The sequence below is a fragment of the Cibotium barometz genome, chromosome 28, assembly GCF_041138505.1.
Source record: "Cibotium barometz isolate CiBa-2024 chromosome 28, ASM4113850v1, whole genome shotgun sequence".
Lineage (NCBI taxonomy): Eukaryota > Viridiplantae > Streptophyta > Polypodiopsida > Cyatheales > Cibotiaceae > Cibotium > Cibotium barometz.
The window spans coordinates 13351851-13372867 of NC_141073.1; the positions used below are offsets into that span (position 1 = coordinate 13351851).

Here is a 21017-nt window from a genome sequence, read left to right on the forward strand (position 1 = left end):
TGCGTATGCGACATTCGGATGCGTATGCGTATTTGTATACGCATGCGCAGTAGAAGGATGTGTATACGGCATGCGTATGCAACATGCGGATGCTTATGCGGATGCGGATGCGGATACGTATGCGTATGCGTATGCGTATGCGGCATGCGTATGTGACATGCGGATGCAGATGCGGATGCGTATGCGTATGTGTATGCGTATGTGGCATGCACATGCGTATGCGCATGCGGCATGCGTATGCAACATGCGGATGCGTATGCGCATGCGGATGCATATGCGTATGCGTATGCGTATGCGTATGCGGCATGCTACATGCGGATGTGTATGCGTATGTGTATGTGTACGAGACATGCGTATGCAACATGCGGTATGCGTATGTGTATGCGTACGCGACATGCGTATGCGTATGCGTATGCGCATGCGCATGCGACATGCGCATGTGAATGCGTATGCGTATGCATATGCGTATGCGCATGCGGCATGCGCATGTGCATACGGCATGCACATGCGTATGCGCATGCGACATGCAGATGCAGCATCCGTATGCGGCATGCGACATGCGGATACGGTATGCGTATGCGTATGTGTATGGGCATGCAGTATGCGTATGCGTATGCGTACGCGACATGCATATGAGTACGTGTATGCGTATGCGTACACGTATGTGTATGCGTATGCGTACACGTATGCGTATGCATACGCGCATGCGCATGCGCATGGGCATGCGGCATGCGGCATGCGTATGCGTATGCGCATGCGGCACGCATATGCGTATGCGACACGCATATGCGTATGCATATGCGTATGCGTATGCGGCATGCATATACGTATGCGTCTGTACATGCGGCATGCGTATGCGTATTCCTATGCGGCATGCGTATGCGACATGCAACATGCGGATGCGTATGCGCATGCGAATGCGGATGCGTATGCGTATGCGTATGCGGCATGCGTGTGAGCATTGTATGCGCATGCGGCTTGAGGCTTTGTGTGTGTGTGCATTGTGTTAGTGTATGCATTATGTGTGTGTGTATGCATTGTGTGTGTGTTTGTGTGTGTGTGTGTGTGTGTGTGTGTGTGTAGCTTGTTCGACCCAGTTTACCCTATAGTCCCAGAATTAGCCAGAGATGGCTAGCAAAAAAATATAAAGCCAGTGAATAAAAAATACATTGTATAAAAAAATTGATTAGAAGATATACTTGAGCATTAGTGGGAGAGTTAGGAGCAGTTAGAGAATGATTACAAGATTTTGCTTAATAAAGAGTTAGGATCAGTTAGCAATAAGAAACAATTAGAGGTGGGCAAGGCAGCTACAAGGAGACCAATGCTTAGGGGAGCACGCTGTTACCTGCAGCCATCCCAAACACAAACCAAGTAAGAACGAGCATTTATGAGAGGGGAATGCAGGTGTCAGTGCATGCTCCCTCTTGTTATCGAGGTCACAGAATTGAACACCTTGCATAAGCCCATAAAATGAAACAATTTTGAAACCTAGTTTCCTAAGCCCAGAACATAAAGAGTGTCTAGTAATGATCAATCCAAAGTATTAAAGTAAGCCAAAAGATACTAGGGTTAAGATGATTTAGGACCAAGTGCTACCACCATCAAAACCACAATAGTTAGAGTATTGTTTGTAAGTTAATGACTAGAGAAGCACCATCAAAATAATCTAGCTAATTATAGGACATTGAAAGCCAATGTGCTAAGCATGTTAGCTAAATAGTTTAGGAAATTCCTAAGGTCAAGACATCAGATTTTTAAACTCCATAGGCTATGTAATTTAAAGTCCCTTTTCTCAAAAGGTGAAAGAATATACAATGCATGTATTACATGAAAAAAGATCTAAAGGATTCATAATAGCAATCCCCATAACTATAAGGAGGCATGACAATTGGAGGAGTGAGAAAGGTATCTTAACACTATTCCAAAAGAAAAAACCTAGATTACGAGTGGAACCTATACATAATTCACAATTTTAGAATAACAAGTGCTATAAACTTTGATGTATTCAAAAAATTAAACTTAAAGTACATTTAATTAGGCAGAAATTAGTAGGTTTGGAAAAGGAGCTTCAGTTTATAACCTGTAATGTGATACTTTTAAATGAAGATCTTTGCCATATAAAAAACCTTTGAAAATAATGTAAAACTTAAACAATAAAACATAGTTTGCTCTAGCTAAGGAATTTTGCACGAAAACATAGTTTAACTCTTAGTGAAAGAAATAGGTTTCACTAATTTACAAAAAATATCACTACAAGATGATCATAGTGGTCCATGTACTAAAAAATTAAACAATTTCTAAGCTGTAAAATCATTCCAATGTACACAAGCTTAAATTTAGAATAGGTACTTACTAAGACAAGTATAAAAACTTAGAGACGTACTGGAAACAGAACATTACAGCTTGAAGACTAAACAAGTATATCAAACACTAGCTAGCATTAATGATTCAAAACTTCAAACTATGTTGATACTGCTTTTTAACAAAAAAGGCTAGCATTTTAAAATAACTTGTAAAAATAAAAATATAGCCTTTTATTAAGGTCAAGAATAGTAGTCATTCAGCTTCAAAAAACCATAACCTTTACCATACGTCAAATCATAAGGTAAAGGTTTGATACCTATGGGTAGAAAGAGAATTGTATGAAAAAAGAAGCTAGCAAGGAAGATATAAAAGAGAGAGAGAGAGAGAGAGAGAGAGAGAGAGAGAGAGAGAGAGAGAGAGAGAGAGAGAGAGAGAGAGAGAGAGAGAGAGCAACATTAGTGTTTGTGGTAGTGTTTTTGAGAAGTGGACGTGCGCAGGAGAGCATAGACAAAGCATGGCCAAGAATAGGCTATGGTGATCTGGCACAGGAAGCAAGGCTTGCAGCAAAGAGAAGGTAAATAAGGTAGCCATGAAAGCTATCAAGAAAACTAGCACAGAAAATCTTAAGTAAATTAAATTAAATCCATAGAAGAGACTATGGCAGCTAAGGCGAACAGGAATATAGCTAAAGCTATGGCTCATGGATTCAAGCAAAATATGAAATTAAATCCTAATTATTAAAATTGTAGCCTATATTAATCCAACAAATGTGAATATAAGTGATAATAAAAACCTATTTTTCCAATCAATAGAAAAGCTGTCAGATGGCCTTCATGAGGAAGGATCAGTGTCAAGGTCATAAGCTTGTATGCAAGCAAGCAGGCTAGAAACGATGCAACCCGAGAGAGAGACAGGGAGCAAGAGTGCCAGTTAATAGAGAGAGAGGAGCTTATTCAAAGCATCAAGAGTAAGGTCAGTCCGCGAGAGAGAGAGGCGGCTGGCTGTCTGCACAGAGAGAGAGAGAGAGAGAGAGAGAGAGAGAGAGAGAGAGAGAGAGAGAGAGAGAGAGAGAGAGAGAGAGAATGCACATAGTGTGTGTGTGTGTGTGTAGCAAGAGGTGTGTGTAGCAAGACAGAGAGAGAATGCAACTTAGCCTGCCATTTACGGGGAGAGAGAGAGGCGTACTGCAAGGTATGGAAGGTATGCGAGAGAGAAAGAGAGAGAGCCAGCTATATTCAGCGTGAATCAATGCCAATCACGGAGAGAGACAAATTGAGAGAGCATTCTTAAGTCAGCACAGGAGAGAGAGAGAGAGAGAGAGAGAGAGAGAGAGAGAGAGAGAGAGAGAGAGAGAGAGAGAGAGAGGCCACAAGGGCAGCAATAAAGGTCACGGCCTGGCAGTTTGTGCAGTGTGTGTATAACAAGGGGAAGGAAAGAGAGGGTCTCTCTTTACCATCAATTATGCACATGGGAGAGAGGGCCCCAGCCATCACTCTTAATAGTTCATATGAAAGAAGGGACAGCTGCCAAATGTGGAGGGAGAGAGAGAGAGAGAGAGAGAAAGAGAGGAACTTCGTGAGCCTGGCAGCATCTCGTCGGTCACGAGGAGAAAAGGATAAGCTTAAAATACTATCAAACAGCTGCAGTGTAATCAACGAGCACGCGTGCGCGTGTGGGAGAGAGATAGAGAGAGAGAGTGAGAGAGAGAGAGAGAGAGAGAGAGAGACACGTCGTTCATTTTGAACATAAAAAAGAATTGTATTTTCCAAAAAGCCTTAATAACAAGATATATAATGTTGGTTTTCCGCTGGGGAGAGAGAGAGAGAGAGAAATAAGTTAAAAGACTATTTATAGATTTATTATAAAACCATTTAGTTAGTACTTAAAAAAGCCTTAGAAAAGGTCTATCTGCTTGTTTAGGTGGCTCCACAGAGAGAGAGAGAGAGAGAGAGAGAGAGAGAGAGAGAGAGAGAGAGAGAGAAAAACAAAATATTAAATTTAAACTACTACAAATTTTCTTAAAATTAAAAAAGCCCTAAAAGATATAATACTTTTAATAATTAAAAAGGAAAAGAAAATTACACACAATGTGTGTGTGTGTGTGTGTGTGTGTGTGTGTGTGTGTGAGCATTGTGTGTGCATTGCTTATGTATACATTACGCATTGTGTGTGTGTGTGTGCGCATTGTGTGTGTGTATGTGTATGCGTATGCATTGTGTGTGTGTATGTATACATTGTGCATATGAATGCATTGTGTGTGTGTGTGTGTGCGCGTGCGCGTGCGCGTGCATTGTGTGTGTGTGTGTGTTTGTATACATTGTGTGCATAGTGTGTGTTTGTGTGAAATTGAAAGAATAGGGGTTGAGATCGGGCACTTACCTCTTTGATTAGAGTGGCGTATGAGTGATATGTCGCTGTCGGAGGTCGCGACGTTGAGATCGTATACGCACACACACCTACAAAACCAAAACAAACACGTGCATTAGAAGGAGGAGAGAGATGAAAACGTGTATGTGCATGTGTGTGGGTGTGTGTATGTGTGTTGGGTGAAACATACCTGCAGATCTAGGCGGCCAAGAGAGAAGAATAAGCTCGCGCAAAAGAAATTGGGCTTTACTCAATTTCCCCAGGCCCCCGGTAAGACCCCCAGAAATTTTGAAATTTAAAATTTTTGGGGGTTTTACCGGGGGTGATACCGGGACAGTTTTTGACGCGCGGCATTTCTATCTAAAGTAGCATGGTCCACCCGGTATTTAAGGGTACTAGGTGCCCCTCATGCCCGCGTAGCCCTGGTCCCCTGCGTACTCCGCTACTTTAAGGGTACTAGGTGCCCCTCATGCCCGCGTAGCCCTGGTCCCCTGCGTACTCCGTCGTCCCGCGTATGTGCCGTCCCGCCGTCCCGCTTATATGTTGTCTCGTCTCGCACTCCGACGTCGCGCGTTACCGTCCCGTCGTCCCGCGTATGTGCCATCCGCCGTCCCGCTTATGTGCTATCTCGCCCCGCACTCCGACGTCGCACGTTACCATCCCCTCATCCCGTTGTCCCGCGTATGTGCCGTCCCGCCATCCCGCGTATGTGCAATCTCGTCCCGCGGGACCCAATTGGGAGCCGCCTCCAGTGGCAGGTCCTGGACTAAGACAAAGAGCTCCCTAATGACCGTGTAAGGAGAGAGAGGGGGAGCATACATATGAGTGTGTAAGGAGAGAGAGGGGGAGCATACATATGAGTGTGTCTTTGAAACCATTTAAAGTATTAATTTTATCTTTATTGTGTACAGGTGTGATCAGTGGGTCATAGGCAGGATTATCCGATAAGCAAGTCTGCTAACATGTCTGACCGGATCTTGTGTCCATGTAATCGATGCAAGCGAACAGTCATCCATTAACGACAAATAGCTAATGAGCATGTAGAAGATTGGGGGCAACGGGACGATAGTGTAATCGAGAATCAAATATGCCAATACGCCTCCAAAGAACCAGTAGATTTCTCACAGGTACTACCATCATATCCACCACGTTCGCAAATGTACCAACATAATATCGTGGAGGATGTAACGCATGTGCCCTTAACCACACATGGAGACTCTAACATGGATGGTCCCTTACATGATGAGGATATGGAGGAGATGATTGAGGCTTTCTACATGAATGAAGAGTCCAGTCCGCATGATGAGTCCAATCCAAATCCCATTGATGTTCGACAAGATGATGAGGGCATTCAACGATTGGGATCTCTAGCCTCTACTCCATTATTCGAAGGCTCTCGTGCCACAGTCCTTCGAACTTGTTTGTCAATGCTTAATTTGCAATCCATATATGGATGGAGTAATGCGAGTGTTAGTGCCCTCTTCTCACTTATGAAGTCAACTATCCTACCATTGTAAATGCAATGCCGGCATGCAGGGAAGAGGCAAAGAAGATCTTAGCAGATATAGGAATGGATTACAATAGTATCCACGCATGTCCTAACGATTGCATTCTATTTCGAGGGGAATACGCCAACATGGAATCATGTCCAAAGTGTCAAGCTAGCAGATATCGTCAAGGTCTTACAGGCACCACAATACCTACAAAGGTGCTTCGACACTTTCCTATACTACCTAGAATCAAGCATATGTTCGAGTGTCCAGATATAGCAAAGCTAATGACATGGCACTCTACAAATAGGTCCACTGACAATGTGATGCGCATTCCAGCTGATTGTGCAGCTTGGCAGCATATTGAGCAACAATGGCCAGAGTTCAAGAAGGAACCTCGCCACCTTAGATTAGGTCTTGCCATGGAAGGAGTGAATCCTTTTGGTTTACGGTCCACTACTTGGAGCACATGGCCAGTGGTGTGCGTCAACTATAATATTCCACCTTGGCTAACAATTAAAAAGGGTCATCTTTTACTTGCATTGCTTGTGCCAGGGAAGTGCAAGGTTAGAAACATGGACATATACTTGGCTCCGCTAGTGGATGAGCTAAAAGTCCTTTGGGATGGTATTTCTGTCATAGACGTGTCAAGACGTAGTGGGTAACGATCAGTTAACTTGCATGGCATTTTGATGTGGCCAATGGCCTTGCAACAAGTGGCTATCATGCTTGTCCTATATATGGTCCAGCACTCAATGCTCGATACTCTAACTCACTTAAGAAAAGAGAATCATACAAGATTTCTTCCTGCAAATCATCCCATGCGGGAGGGTAGTCTTGCAAAACCACCTACACCATGGACAACCTCCTCTCAATATAACTCATGGATAGAGAATGGAGGGGAAAGTCCCAGTTCTTTTGGAATGAAACGACTATCAATCTTCCACAGGTTGCCATATTGGAGGAGACTTCTTGTGAATAACCTGCTAGATCCAATGCATATCTTCAAAAATGTTGGGCAAATACTATGGGAACGCTTAGCTGGAGCTCGAGACGACAATAAAGCTCGGAGTGATCTAAAAGATGCACGGATCTTGCATATGCAACCATATTGGCCTCTAATAGGGGTAGATAAATCGGTCACACTCCAAACTGCACCTTGGGTGTTGACGAGAGAAAAGGAGAAGAGGGTGAAGAAGGTCATAGCCGAATTTTGTACACCAACAGGACACATGCATTGCTTAAAGGGGGCATTCACAAAGGATAACAAACTATGTGGGTTGAAGACACAGGACTGGCACAAGTTCTTGCAATATATTCTCCTAACTTCAATAAGAAATTGGGCAACACCAGAGGTTCGTGAAGTAATTTACAAAATATCCCGTTTGGTAAGGTGGATTTCTCAAAAGGAGATCACACTAAGTAGCATTGATGAGAATAGGATTAATGCAGCAGAAGCAGTTTGTATGCTTGAAAAGCACTTCCCAACAAGTATCCTCACAATACAAGTTCATCTCATGGTTCATACAGTGGATGAAGTTGCAATTGCAGGAATTGTCCATAGTAGATGGATGTTCTTCCTTGAAAGGTTCATGAAAACTTTGAAGGGATTTGTGCGTCAATGAGCAAGACCAGAGGGTAGTATGGCAGAGGGTTGGTTGGTTCAAGAGTCCCTAGTATACCTCTCTGAATTCCTTGGACAAAGAGAACCATCTATGCCTGTACTATGACACAACAAAGAAGATGACAGAATGATTGGTGAGGTGCTACAAGGGAGGGGACTTGACCGTAAAATGGATCTTATTCTAGAAGAAAAGGTGAATAGGTTTTGCATTCTAAATCATCCAGCCATGGAGAAGTGGATGAAAGAATATGAGATAGGAAGGAATAGAATTTCCAATGAAAGACAAGAGTATAAAAGAGCCCAAAGAAACATGTCAAACGTCCAATATCCTCCAAGTTTAAGAGAACTACCAAAATTTATGAGGCTTGCTTGGTTGCATAACAAACTACAAGAAGCAGTTTTAAACAGGGAGACAGTGACAGAAATTGAGAAAGAGTTTGCAAGAGGATGTAGTAGAAAATATGAATCTTTTGGTGCTTTGTGGTCACACAAACGACATTTTTGAGTGCATCGGATAAATCACAAAAGACAAACATTTGACTCGAGGGTCATGGCATCATTTGATCAAGAGATAGTTACAAGGCAAAATGATGAGGTGCAACTTTCAAAGATAGAGTATTGTGGAAGGATACAAAATGTTTTTCAAGTGGACTACAGAAGCTTCCATATGTTTCTACTTGATGTGCAATGGTTCAAGGTGACCACAACAGGGCAAAACCCAACAATTCGAAGAGATGGCTCAGGCTTTGTTGCCATTGACTCAACAAAACTATGGACAAATAGAAGTGACACCTTTGTACTTGCAGAGACATGCGAGCACGTTTAGTACTCCAACTTTTAATTAGATTTGTATATAATATATTTATGGTTTTAAATCCTAATTAACTAAATATATGTAGTAATTATTAATTACTCCCTCCAAGCATGTGTTAATTTTCACAGGTCGTTTTTCAACCAGTTCCAACAAATCCAACATGGTGGTATGTCATTCAAGTAGCTCCACGTAGCAAGCAAATATATGAGGAGCACGAGCTTATTCAAGAGCAAGAGGAAGCAAATACCAGTGATATCGATCATTGTTCAGTAGATCACAATAACATCGAGCACGTAGATATAATTGTCGGGTCCGCCAATGATATTTCTTATAATGGATCAGTAGAGGTGGAAGATGAACATCAACTAGATGAAGATGCAGATGATGCAGATGAAGACAATGAGATAGAGACAGTACTCCAAGATCTGGAGAATAATATTAATGACATTAATTATGATCAAATAGACACAAATGCAGATCCTAGTATGCTTAATGATGATGCTGATGTATATGATCATCATCACCGCGTAGACATGCAAATGGGTGAACTTTATATTTTTATTGATATTAAAGCTCACCAAGATCTTCTAGAAGATGATAACTATTGTGATATGGATGATGTTTAATTTTGAAAGTGTTTTTTTTTTAATCCCAAAATTTTCGGGCCTAATATTGGGGGTTTTACCAAGGGTATTACCGGGGGTATTACCGGGAATATTACCGGGGGTTGTTAGCGGATCGCCGCGACGGACGTCTAATAGCATAGCTATTCAAGCACTAACACACTCTTGTTCAATGCTAGGGAAGGAACCCGATTAGGGCATGGAGGCGCATAGAGGTTGTCAATCTCTATGGAGTCTAATGCTAAAACATGCAATGCACAAAGCTCTATGTGATAAGGTCACACACACACATCACTAATCACTAATCATGCTTAACATAAAGCTAAGCAAGATTAGGCATCTACGCATACACATCCAAATCCGAGATACACACTCCTAGAATGCTTCACAAGACTCACAGGGACACTACGGCAATGCTAAAACATGAGACTTAATTAATTAAACATCGTAATTAAGCTAATCGGGAGATTAAGCCCTCTTAACAAAGTTGTGGGAAATTACTAATTAAGCATGCAAATGACTTAGCAATTACCTAGAGACTACTCTTTCATCATCACATAACTCAAAAACATCAAATTAAGCTCACAATGACAATATTAAGCTTGCTAATCTCGAAAACAAAGAGAGCTTAAATCAAAGAAAATTGATAGCTACGCGAAGAGAAACACCTGTAGATTGTATTGCAATCAACGGAATAGCAATGTCGATTACAGTGGGCGCGTAGTGAGCGCGGGAAGTTGCCTTCACAAAGAGGTAAAAGCTTCTGCACGTTTTCCACTTATCTTCAATAATAATTTTACTCTATTTTACAAAAAGTCACTTAAGTGAACCTTAGGCTTCCCAAACAGGTTGTGGGTTCAAATCTCACTTACAAACTGGAAGCACTAAGCCCCTTTTTACATTACATGCTCTCATTTACATAAAAAAGGGTGAAATTAAATGATCTAAGTGTAAAAATTATGTTCCCGGGCTCCCGCAGCATCTTCAATAAAAGCGCCTCGCGTCTTCAATCTGCGCCCCATTCCGCCATTTTGGAACACCGTTTCCGCTGACATCTTCAATCTTCACTTGGTTCCGCAAATCCCGGAACACTCCCCCAAACCTATTTCAGTGTCTGTCCCTGGACACGGGCAATGTTGTGTCCAAGGGTAGTAGTGTTCGTAATGAAAAGATGACTGGTTGTCTTCTTGTTGCGTTTGTATGCTTCTGTAAGGCATAGGGTGCAATTCATGGGATTGAATTCTTGTGGAGACCCTTTGCTTTGGCTTTGTTGTGTTGATGTTCTCTGCTTGTACTTAGTTGAATGGTGGTTGACAACCTCCCTTGAGCTTTATTGTCTTTAAGAAAATAAAAAGGAAAAGAAAAAGAAGTAAGCGCTGAACGCCTGATTTGGCCGAGGGGAAAAACCTAGTGGGAAAAAGTGCCCTGGCTTTTCGATCTTAGTGAGTATTTATTATTGCTGGAGTTATCTTTAAAGTGTAACTCATGTGATGACTGTGCATGGGTGGAAGTAAAAAGGTGCCTAATGCATGTGTCCAATGGTGGGACACCCTAGAATGCATTCACAGAATATGCAATCAAAACAGTATGATGTGCGTGAGAAGAGTTTTGATGGGTGCTTTTAGAGGTAAATGTAGCGCATAGAGCACTAAGAAGCGCTCAAATAGCTATCATTACTCCTAAAAGGGCTTTTGACGTCGAGGTTTCTCCACTCTCCTTACATGTGCACATGTGCGTGAGTGTAGGACTCTCCGCCACTCCACCAACACTTAAGTAACTTAGACTTTGACACTTATGCTCATCTCATCCAGCATGAGCGACACACGTATTAGCTCAACTCTCCAGCTTGAGCATAGTTGCATACCAAATGAAGAAAAAGAAGTAAGTTTTAATCGCATGCAAACTATATTCACAGAGTAGATATGACTTGAAGCTTTGGGACTGACGCCTTGCTCATTTATCGGCTTGGCTGCCCGACTCTTGACTCTTATGCCTACCAACACATTTATTCGTTGGTGGCGACTTGACTTTATTGGAAAGAGCTCTTACCATGAGTAGTGCTTGTAGTTTTTGTGCTCTTTCTTTGATTGTAGATCAGCTATCATTCATAACCCGTAGGTCATCACACATGAAGTTCTCATGCAAATTAAATGCAGCTGCTCGACCGGAAAGGTATGTTTCTAGCTTGAAGTTGTGAGTTTGCTGACTTGGTGGTATCACTTTTTAGCACTTTTCAGTCCTGCTGCAGCTATATTTTGGCCATCTCCTGTACCTGAACAAGTCAATTATGCATCTAGACTGCTAGGTAGACTTTTTGTGATGCAAGGAATAAAACTGTATGCTCCAATCATCCATTGCATGCCCAGAAGCCCATTTTCATGAGAGTCGCGACTCTCATGCTTTTCCTATTGTTAGCTGATTTTGATGTTCTTACCACAGGGCTGCATCCCCTGCATGTCATTAACATCTCCTATGGCCCTGTACCCTGATTGGTGAATTTTCTTGGTTTGCTAGATGAGATCTAGTGCTTTCAGAGTCAAAAATTCTGAAATTCTAAAATTGGGCTATCTCATGAGCATGAAAACTAGTATCTTTCTTCTTGCCAGAACCCTCAGATGATTAAAGTGCCTCCCCCAAACCTAAAGTGGTGTCCATCCTCGGGCACTAATAGTTGAAGTACTTGGGTGAGATAATGTATTGTGTTGCCGCTCTTGTGGTCTTGTGCATGGGAAAAGAACAGTGTCTATGCATGGCCATGTAATGTGGCCCTATATGCGTTGAATATCTATGCATGGGTAACAATATGCGGTGCAAAAGAAGAGGGTCTTGGAGCAATTATGGTCCAAGGGCTTTTGCTGGCGAGGCTAGTGTTTGTTGTCGTTTTCTGCTCTGGGAGCAAAAATGTCCTCTAGTTTGCGCAAAATGTCTAGCCGATTGTACCCAAACATGTTAGATGCAAACTGTGAAGCTTTACTTGTGAGCTTGTAGCTTGGGCTACTAGCTTGTTGACTTGTTGGTGTATTATCATTGGTTGCATCTGTGGAGGACAATTTGGATGCCGGCTTTGTTACCGTTAGAGTGTGCATTAGAATAGACCTAGTCTTTGGCACCCATTTCCCTTTTTCTTGCCTTGTAGCCTTTTGCTTTGGTTTGTCCATGGAAAGCGGTTGTAATGGCTTATTCGTTTTTCGCAATGCTTTCGGTAGTGTAGTGCTTGAAGCCTTTGGTTTCCATTGCGGACCTGTAACTTTTTCTTTCTTCGGCATTGATACCTGTACCTGTGTGGATAGGATTGAAGAAGTTTTGCATTGCTTAGGAAGCCATATATACCTTGCTCCTTCATAATATCCTTGTGCTTGTAAAGTCTTCTTTGGGATCCATCGTATGCTGTAAAGAGCTGTAGGCACATAATTTGAAGTCTGTAATGGCTTTTTCTTGACCTTTGATTTTCTTTTGCGACCTGTGGTACTACTCGCTTGTTTAGGAATTTGCGAACAAGAGGCTTCTTTTCTTGAACATGTTCGCCTTTTACCGCACCAACTTGGCTTGTTGAGGGTTGTTGCTGTCTTTGTGGAAGTGTTCGAAATGGTTCTTCAACAGCTGATGCATCGGACTCCGTATCTTGATAACATTCTTTGCTGAGGAACGGTTCAAATGCATCTGTATTTTCCATCGTGAATAAGACTCCCTCTCGCTTCCAATCAGGTCTACAATTGTATTTTCATTGCCATGGTTGACCTAAGATCACTGGCGTGAGCATTGTACCTGGCTTCATGACATAAAACTTGTGCACCAGATTAGAATTACTACTGCCAATGAAAAGAGGTAACTCTATTAACCCTTCTACAGAGGAATGATCTCCAGCAAAGGTTCCAACCCTCATTTTAGATTGTGTTAGTGGTGGCTGACCAATGCTGTCCCAAGTGTCGTAGCTTATAGAGTTTATATCTGCTCCTGAATCTATCAAAGCACAATGTGCTATCCGTGTATCACCTATCTCTACACAAATGTAGGGTCTTAGGCAATCCGGATCCTCTTCTGTCTCTCCATTTTGTTGGCAGATTCTTTGAACTTCCGTCCGTTTAAGCACTTCTCGGATTTTACATTTATGTGCCTGATCCTTGCTTTCTTCCATGTTTTCAGCGATGTTGGTGATTACCCTGATCATGTGGAAAGGTGTTAAGTCGTAGCCCTCTTCGTCACACAGAAGACAGTTGGGGTTACTTCATTCACACACACATCCACAGTAGCCAATACTTCATACCATCCATCTGGTTGTAACTTGGCTTCAGGAAAAGGTTCAGGAATGTATGCTTCGTCATCCCCATCTCTATCCCTTTTGGCACATCTCTTTCTCAAGGCTTCCACACTCAGAAGCTCCACACATCCATAGTTGAGTTTCAAAGCTTTCTCTTGAGTGTCTCGTAGACTTTTCAATTGCAGTTGCAGACTCAAAATCTTCTATAGGGGTTCTTGCCACGTCTTTGTAGGAGTGATCTGTGAGGTTTATCCGCGTAATTGCATCCTCCTTCCGCAGATAGATATAGTTAAAACCCCAATCTTGAATCATCTTTAGTTGACGCATGAATGGTCTCCCGAGAATGATGTCATAGTTAGGATTTAAACCAAAATCCACTACCGCAAAAGTCTGCTCGTATTCGACCCCACACGATGTGACTACCACTTTTTCAAGCAGTCCTATAGGTCTCTCTTCGTATCCGTCCGCTAATTGTAACTTCATGCGAGTTTTGCGAAGAGCCGGTTTTCCCCAGTTTTTCCAAATTTTCTTTGTGGCTATGGCAATGCCTGCCCCACTGTCTAGGATGGCTACCGAACTTTTCCCCGCGTACTCAACTGGGATTGTAGTGTTATCATTGTCCCCTTCACAGTATTCTCCAACTTTGTTTATTGGGACTGGTTGATACACTTTCTTAGTTTCTTTTTCAGCTTGCCAAGCTAAGATGGTTTCTGAGATAGGGATTTCCACTCCTAATCTCTTCAACGTTTTGCCCACATCCTTCCACAACTCCGGCTTAACTTTCAACACATCAGCTAATGGCAGCGTGATTTTAATTGGAGCTGACATTAAGGCGGAAAGATTGACCAAATCCATGATAGGTGGCTGTTGGTTCTTGACTGTTGGGAGTCTTTTTATGTCCGATCTAGCCTCATAGTCACCTTGATAAGAAGGCAACGTCTTGAAGGTTTCAGCTTTGCTATCTTCAGATTTCTCGGACCCTGCATCACCGTACTCCGATCGCAGCGCAAGCTCTAAAGTCTTCTGATCGAAATCAATCTCGTCAAGTGGTGGTTCTTCTCGAGAGTGAGCATCCGGTTGAGTATGTTTCACTGCTTCCCACAGTTGATTTGCCCATTCTTCATCTACCTCGGGAACACTAGTGTTAGGTATTAAGATTGGTTCGCTTTTCTTTACCTCTCCCCCTATGTGTCCTGTTTTGTTTTTTTCTTCTTCTAGAATGACAGACAATTTGTCGTTATGAGCTGTCTCATTTCTCTTTTGAATTTCAGATTCTAGAAGCTTGTTTGTTTTTTGTTGTTCTTCGATGGCTTGAACTGCCTCAACCAGTTTTCTATAGATTTCTAGTTGCCTGGACTCTTGAGCAGGGTCAGGGTAGTTCTTCCATCGTTCCTCCATAGTCTCAAGGGGCTTCAGTCTAGCTTCGTAAGCCTTTAACATGGCGTCAAGTGGCTCGAAGAGCTTCTCCGCTAGAACTGAACCCGCTTCCCCTCGTATTTGATTTTCTTTCTCTTTTAGAGGGTTCGTTTCTTTGTTTGTCTTTCCCTTTTCGTTTGTTGGTTTTACTGGTTTCTCTTTAGTTTCCTTTTCATTTTGCTCAGCTTTTCGTTTCTTGCTCGCAGCCCGTCTTTCCCTTCTAGCTTTCCAGCTGTTTTTGGCACTTTTGGAGTTCTCGCTGGGGGTTTTCATCTCACTAGGGTTTTCTTTCTTTTCATCTTTATCTTTAAGCTTAGCTTGTGCTTGAGCTCTAGTGATGACCTTTATAGGAACAATATTTTCAGATTCAGATGAAATCTTTTCAGATTCTGATGAACTAGGTGCACTCGTGGATGGTATCGCTTCAATGCCTTTTGGTCTCATTGGACAGTCTTGTACGACATGTTTGTATCCGCAGTCAGCACAATGCCTTACCAATGGTGGTAGAGTAGATGTTATCGGATTTTCCCCTTTGGGAAGAGGACAATCTCTTATCGAGGGATCCTTTTCGCACTTAAAGTCCGGTCCTTGAGGAGTGCCTGTAGGTGCTGGTCTACACGATCTAGGTATTGGCCCTGGTCTCATTTGTCCAACTCCCGCATTGGCTATAAACCACAATGTGTTAAGGTCCATTTGATAACTACCCTCAGATACTACCGATGGCATGTCAGGAGGACTCAACGTAGTGAACTCACTAGTCGTGATTCCTCTTTCCTCATCATAGTATCGGCTGACTGAAACCATGGCCCCATCAGATATTGTCTCGTCGGGTAACAGGAATCTCACAGGAGCCTTTCCTAGCAAGGGTGGCTGATTTCCTAGAACAGGTTGCACTCTTTCCACTCGTGGTGCTACAAATCTTGGATTTCCTATTCTTTGGTAGTACTGGGGTTGAGGTGCTCCCATTGGTTGTTGAACCATTCCCTGTTCTCTCAAGTACCTATTGCGATGATAACATTCTTGGGACTCATGATTTGTCCACTTTTGCTCGAAATCACACCACTTGTCTGCCCTTGGAGGTTTTACGTTTTGCGTACTTTGCCTAGGCAAGCACTGCGATGTAGGGTGGACTCCTCCGCAAAGTTCACATCTATATTGCCTTTGAGGTGGTCGAAAAACTTGGTTCATTTTTCGCATGACCATCTCTGCAATAGCCTCAGCATCTCTAGGCTTGGTCTTATCATTCTCTAGGGGACTCTTTGCACGATGCATCTAAGGCCGTAAGAGGCTTGCTTTTCCATAGATGTCGCAATTGTCATCCATGTCTATAGCATCGTAGATGCAATCATTCAAGACGGTGTGTTTCTTGCCATAGAGGCTTGCATGCAAGGATTTGTTCGTTAGTCCTTCTAAGAAGATAGAGACTAATTTCTCTGGTCCCGGCATTTCTCCCTCTGGACATCTAGAGATGTATTGGCGTAATCTGTTAGCGCAATCCCTCACAGACTCCTTTTCTCCCTGTTTAAATTCATACAGCAATGCGCTCACACTATTTTTGATTCCCGTTTTCGTGAAGGCTCCAACGAAATCCTTTTCTAGAGCATTAAAATCTTTAAAGGCACTCGGATCTAAAGTCTGAAACCACGATAAGGCCTTCCCTTCTAAGGTTAACCCAAAACCTTCTACCAAAGTATGAAGATTAGTGACCTCTTCTGCTCTAGCTATCTGTTTGAATGAAGCTAGGTGGTCATAAGGGTCCCCTGCTCCACTGAACTTCTTAACCCACTTTTGAAAATAGGATGGTCTTACTTTGCTGCGCGGTGTCTCCCATGGCAATCCACCTGGCCTGAACCCAGTAGATCCCAAAGGTGCATGGAATAGTGATGTTGAAAGTGGTCTTGTTGGCCCTCTACTGGCCAGATGACCACTCATGGCCTGCATGTTTACCGATCCCAATGGTCTTAACCCTGGTGGTACACTTGGTCTTGCAAACCCACTAGAGTATAACACTCCTGGTCCATTCACTGCTGGTCTTGACTTAGGCCTTGGCAATGGCATGGATGATCCGCTATAGGTTGGTCTTAGGATGCTGGGAGGGGTTCTAAAACCCACCCCTGGAGTTCCGATTCCTACACCCCCAAACCTAGAGATTGGATTACCCATGAATGTGATCCCACCTACTTCACTCTCAAGGAGGAGTGACCATTCCAAGCCAAACTTATCTAAGAATATCGTCGGCATTCCTCCCTCTGTCATAGAAGTTTGCACGTAGACATACAAAGCTTTGTCAGCTTCTAGACTGTACTCGGGAGGATTATCTCGTACATAGAAAAACTCGGTTCCCGTATCCTCCCTCTTGTAAACAGCCCTTGTGGTGTCATCTATGGGAACTCTTTGAGTCCATATAGAATTCACTAGCTTATATCCAGTAGGGGTTAAGGTTGGCGGTCCTTCAGGCCTCAATGGGTCTACCACTGTCGTAACGTTCCCTAAGTAATCTACTATTTCCGGATCATCAATGATGAGGTACATGGCCCCATCTCTCCCCATGTAGCAATCTCCTTGGTAATTCACCCAGGGCGCTCGATCAAACGCTGTTTGATGGTCCTTAATCTTCACCAAGTACTGGTCTGTTTGGTCCTTGTAAATCTTAGCTGCATGCAGATTCTCTCTCTCATAGAGTATCTATTGGTTGTACTCCAACTCCACTCCGTGATTTGCAGTGTTTGCTGTGGATGTAGAGGCCATGCTTAGGTTAGAGTCTATCTCGTAAGCTACTTCTTCTGCTATCGGTGCACTCCAAGTGGGTGTCCGAGCTGTTCTTCTATGCAGCAGATGCGCCATTAGCATTGTATGGGTGTACAGATGCAGATTGGCCAGGTAGCATTGCTGATAAGAGGTCTACGAGTGGCTTCATGTTCTCTTTTGGGAGTGCTGTTGTTACTTGCAGAAGCAAAAAGCAGCCTACGGTTGCTTTGTCGAGCACAGAGGTTGAGTACAGACGTGTAGCAGTTGCAGCATGCGAGGTAGCTTGAGGACTTGGGAGTGCAGGTGGACCAGCAGGTTGTCATCCATTGCGACACATACTTGAGGACTTGGGAGTGCAGGTCGACCAGTAGGTTGTCATCCATTGCGACAACCTCAGCAGCATACAGTTGGCTAGGAACCCAGTGTTCCATGCCAGGACCAAACACATAGAGGTCCATTACCACTACGTTCGAGATCGAGTGTTGGCGGGTGACATCGACTTGGTCTACGTCAGCACAAAGGAGCAGATAGTGGATATCTTTACCAAGGCCCTCGGAGCTGAGAAGCTTCGACGTTTCCGGACTATGCTTGGACTCTGCAACATGCAGAGCTCGAGGGGGAGTGTTGAGATGTTGAGCTCTACATCTTGAGCTGGCATCCACTACGGGTCTTGACCGCTTACGACATCTACTCACTAGCACGTTAGGTGACCAACATGGAGGATCTCTGCTAGTGATTCTACATCTGGACTACACTTATAGTGTCAGCCTAGTATGCTTCTAGCGAGTTCACACTTAGTGACCGCATGTACATATGTGCTATTTTCAGTTTTAGCACTTAGTCATTTTGTACTCTCTTTTCTGTGTGAAGAAGAAGAAGAAGCTTTCCATCGCTCTCTGTATCGTGCTTGTCTTGTGTAGCTCTCTTGTATCCTCATTCTTTACAATTCCTACAGTAGAAACTGTGGTCGAAGCTCCACAGGTTGCTGATTTGTTTATCGAGAATATCTTCAGATTACGTGGACTACCTACATCCATTATATCTGATAGGGATAAAATATTTACAGGTTATTTTTGGAGACATGTCTTTGGTAGACTTAATGTGTCTCTTAATATGAGTAGCGGTGACCACCCCCACAGACTGATGGTCAAACAGAAAGGGTCAACCAAGTACTCGAAGATATGCTAAGAGCCTATGTATCAGACAGGCAAATAGATTGGGACAAATATTTACCTCTTCTAGAATTTGCTTACAATAATAGACCTCATAAGGTGATTGGTCTTTCACCTTTTGAAATAAATTATGGTAAATCCCTGTTAGCATCTGGTACTATAGGTACTTCACAAAAATGCCCTAGTGCAGCAAAATTTTTAGCCAAGATGCAACAGATGTTGGACATGGCTAGACTCAAACTTCAGCAAGCTGCTCATAGAGCTAAGTTCTATGCGGACAAGAAAAGGTCACTAAGAACTTTTGAGGAAGGTGACAGAGTGTTTCTCTTGGTTCCTTCAAAATCAACCTCTTTATCCACTGGTAAATGCCATAAGCTTTCACCAAGGTATTGCGAACCTTGGAAGATTTTGAAAAAGCTTAGTGAAGTTGCTTATTGATTGGAATTACCTCCACACTGTCGTGTTCATCCAGTGTTCCATGTTAGTAAACTAAAAAGATTTATATCTAAAGATGATAATTTGATAGATGGAATGGTTTCACTACATGAACAAGAAACGATTGACCAAGGTCCAGACAAGATACTAGATAGGAGAGAGAAACGAGTAGAAACTATATTCTATGAGAATATCTAGTTGCCTGAAGGGTTTACCACTTACGGATGCCACTTAGGAATCCGCAACCTTTGTACGGAAACACTTCCCAGATCTGATCATCGAGGACGATGATCTTTGAAGGGGGAGAGAATGTTAGATGTTTACTGGCCAGCTGCCAAGGAGCCGGATTAGAGGCATGGGACCAAGGTCGATGCCAGGGGTCTAGCTCGGGGGTATTCATGCGCCACAGTCAGGTTTCAGAGCACAAAGGTGGGGTCAGAAGTTCCCAAGGAAAGCGCGCGTGGGAACGACTACTACCCAAAAGCTTCGATGAGGTGGCAAGGTGGATAAATAGGATGGGAGGAGAGAGAAAAATGCCTCATTTTTAAGTTTGACTTTTGAGTTCTCACAGATTACTTTGTTCATTTCCCACATTACCCAAGAATGACAAGTCTCTTTTGGAGAGGACTATTTGAAAATATGGGCACTCGTCTAGATTTCTCTTTGGCCTATCACCCTCAAACAGATGGGCAAAGTGAAATCTCTAACTTGACAGTACTTGATCTTCTCAAAAGTTATGTACGTGAGAAGGATCAAAGAAATCAATGGGAAAAGTACTTACCTTTAGTGGAATTTGCATACAATAACACGATGCATACTTCCACGAGCAAGGCTCCTTTCGAGATAATTGAAGGTCATCCCAAGCCTCCACCTATCTTGAAAATGCATCAAAAGATATTTGTAGCTGATGAATGTGTTCGTGACATTAAGATAACCTTTCAAAAGACAAAAGAGGCTGTCACAACAAAAGCAAAAGTGAGATGCAGATAAACATAGAAGGCCTTTAGAGTTTAAAGAGAATGATTGGGTTTTGCTTAAATTCCCCAAGGCCCAGTTAAGGCAAAAGACCGGCAAGAACAAAAGTTCTATGTAAAACTCGCAAAGAGGTACTATGGCCTGTTTCAGATTCTGCAAAGAATCAATGAAACCACAGCTTATAGACTCAAGCTCCCTGAGCATTGGCATATACACAATGCCTTTCATGTGAGTCTATTGAAGCCATTCAAAGGTAAACCCCCAGTGGAACCCATTGAAGAGGATCCTCTTGAATTTGATGAACAAGAGGAGATCCTACAGCCTGAGGTAATACTTAGGCATAAAGACAACGTCCTACAAAGTGGAAAGGTAATATGTAGGTATTTGATTAAGTTTAGGAATTATCCACTTGAAGATGCTAAACGGATGCAGGAACCCCAGTAAGATTACAAGTTCCTTCAAGGCTTAAATGAAAGCTAAGCCAAGGCTTAGATGTAAGCTAAGACATCGATGTATAAAATTGTTTAATGATTTAATGCAATACTTTACTTATTTCTCTTATTATTTAACGTGCATTGGAATGTTTTATGTGTACACCAATGTTCAAGGAATAGTTTAGCGATGACTACGTCACCTAAACACCTACTAGACTTGCCATCTAGTTCTGGAAAAAGTATTCTCGCTTAAATGTGGATCCCAAGCAGAAAAGAGGCTTCCATCCACTTGATGTAAGCATATTTGAGGGCGACTATGATTTCAAGGGAGGGGTATGTCATCAAAATTTAATT

The 21017-nt window shown here is 42.7% G+C and overlaps 1 long non-coding RNA gene and 1 pseudogene across 1 annotated transcript in view; one reads left to right on the forward strand and one right to left on the reverse strand.

Annotated features, from left to right (window-relative positions):
• Positions 1 to 1203: 1203 nt before the first annotated feature.
• The window catches only part of LOC147622515 (uncharacterized), a 48793-nt gene continuing 28979 nt past the window's right edge, over positions 1204 to 21017 (reverse strand). Inside the window, exons 3-4 of the long non-coding RNA XR_015269576.1 lie at positions 4687 to 4763; positions 1204 to 1348 (exon numbers count right to left, since the gene is read on the reverse strand). This is a non-coding gene — a long non-coding RNA (uncharacterized LOC147622515). The remainder of the gene's footprint in view (positions 1349 to 4686; positions 4764 to 21017) is intronic.
• On the forward strand, positions 6021 to 7789 carry LOC147622516 (uncharacterized; annotated as a pseudogene).